The sequence below is a fragment of the Triticum aestivum genome, chromosome 4B, assembly GCF_018294505.1.
Source record: "Triticum aestivum cultivar Chinese Spring chromosome 4B, IWGSC CS RefSeq v2.1, whole genome shotgun sequence".
Lineage (NCBI taxonomy): Eukaryota > Viridiplantae > Streptophyta > Magnoliopsida > Poales > Poaceae > Triticum > Triticum aestivum.
This window is the reverse complement of record NC_057804.1, coordinates 10775741-10777951: the sequence shown is the minus strand read 5'-3', so window position 1 is coordinate 10777951 and position 2211 is coordinate 10775741. Positions and strand designations below refer to the sequence as shown.

The 2211-nt window shown below is 38.9% G+C and overlaps 1 non-coding gene across 1 annotated transcript; it reads right to left on the bottom strand.

Moving 5' to 3' along the window:
- Positions 1–1815: 1815 nt before the first annotated feature.
- Positions 1816–1887, bottom strand: TRNAP-CGG (transfer RNA proline (anticodon CGG)). Its single transcript has one exon. It is a non-coding gene; the product is annotated as a tRNA-Pro (tRNA).
- Positions 1888–2211: the final 324 nt, after the last annotated feature.

Genomic DNA, 2211 nt, shown 5'->3' with positions numbered 1-2211 from the left:
GGCTCAGTTATATTGTCCTAAATAAATAAATAGACCCAATGCTCCATATATCATACGGATAGCTCCACCGGTTCCTTAACAAGACCAGGGAAAGTCAGCTCTAGTACTTGACATAACAAACAAAAGAATGTGCACTAATATCCAGTCATGTCAGTATTCATGCCCAAAATAAGCTCATGAGCGTGGTCGTTCCTAGTAGAGACAATGTAGGTATGATAATTAGGCAACAGAAAGGTAGAAGAGGAAAAAGCGCGCAGAACAAAAAAAATATAGAATCATATAATAGGAAAGAAAAGCAAGTACAAAACACAAACGAGGTTTGCAAAGGTATTGTCACCACATACATGCGACATATTCCAAAAGTTGCACTCCAAGCTTGAGGACTAGGTCGATTGGAAATGGGCGGTAGGCAGTTTTCTGCAGAAACTCATACAAGCTTGGGCCAAGCTTCTCACAAACCTATCGAGTCATAGAACTTTATTGAATAACAGGACCATATGTCTAACAGACAAGTGAGGGAATTCTATGAATCAGCCATATACTTAAAATACAAATATGGTTATGACAATCAAACCAATTCCATATTTGCACAGCTGCAAAAACACTAAGGAGTATGTGACTTATTTCTTTGGCACCATGATTTGAAAAAAAAAGGGTTTTGAGTTTGGGAAGTTTCCTGAAACCAGCAACATAAAACATTGATGTGATAATAGCATGAAAATTTCAAATAATTATAAATACATTTAGGATATATCAACCCACCATTTGCAAAGATATTTCTGGCTATTAGTTTGTCCAATTCCAGCATTTTTATAAAAAAAACATGGTGGATATTTTTCTTAGTAGGTATCTTTATTTTATTGGTAATAATGTTTTTCATATACTTAGAATAAGGTGGATATTTAGTAGCAGAAGTCGAAGGAATTTGCAACTCAACCGTTGTAAGCATTTAAAGGAATTTTGCAAATCATTTTCATGGCCTTGACAGCTGAGAATAGACCAGAAGTTCGTCCCAACCCCCCTTTCGCTTCTATTTTTCCCTTTTTACGAAGGAATTCTTGTATATTACTCAACAGTCCCAAGATTTATGGTCATCACACAATAGTACGCCGTTGAGATCCACGAAAGTTTGCCATAAAGTGACTAGAGTTATTTTGGCATCGGCAAATATAAATAATACAAGAATTACTTTCTTTCAAACTTTTCTTGATTTAATTGTCCACAAAAGCATACCCGGATTTGTTGCCATCTCCACTCTTGATCATAATGACCGCCTCAAGGCAATCAACATCAATAGGCTGGGTACTCCATTGAAGCGCCAAACCCAAATCTTCATGGAGAGCTAGAAGCATTTAGTTTAACGCGTCCGGCACACATGACACGACCACGGCATAAGGACTTGTTGACCTCCGTTATTGCATGCTGGATTCACATGTGGAGTAGTAGTGACTGTCTCCCTTCTATTGTAATTATGTAATTCCCTCTGTTTAGATTGTATATTGAGGTTTTTCCTCTCTTAATGAATGAAAGCACCATCGCTGATAAGAAAAAGGGTTTCCCCCCGCTTTTATATTATAAAGCAACGAACCAAGCATCCAACAAGTCAGTACATAGTGCAATTAAGTCATAAAGTTGCTGATGACTAGGTGCACCATCGCTGATGACTGGGTGCATTAGTCGATGCAGCAGCCATGGTTTTCACCTCGTTCAGAATAAAAAAAAAGGCAGAGCTGCTCAATTTTGGTCAAATTTAGCTGAACTATAGGCATATGCATGCTGGGGTCCAATCGCCAACAACACCGTCTAAAAAAAATTGGGGTGTTCCGAGAATCGAACTCGGGACCTCTCGCACCCGAAGCGAGAATCATACCACTAGACCAAACACCCTGTCTTGTTAGCCTACAATCACCAAGTTATTAATTCAGTTCTGGAGTATTATTTTTCCATCTTTCCACGTCGATGAGCTACGAAGAAGATAGTGAAGCGCTAGTTGTTGAGCAGATGGAAATCCAAGTAAAACGGGCATGCCGGGTTGACACGAGCTCAGCAAAAAGAAAAGCGTGCGCCAGATGTACTTACGGCCCTCCAACCATGCTAATTAATCACTCTATAATCATGTCACGTTTACAGAATTAAATAACCATGTCAAATATGTACTGTTTTTGTGTGTGTGTGTGTGTGCGGGACAGAGATAAGTTGTATTGCATCTCT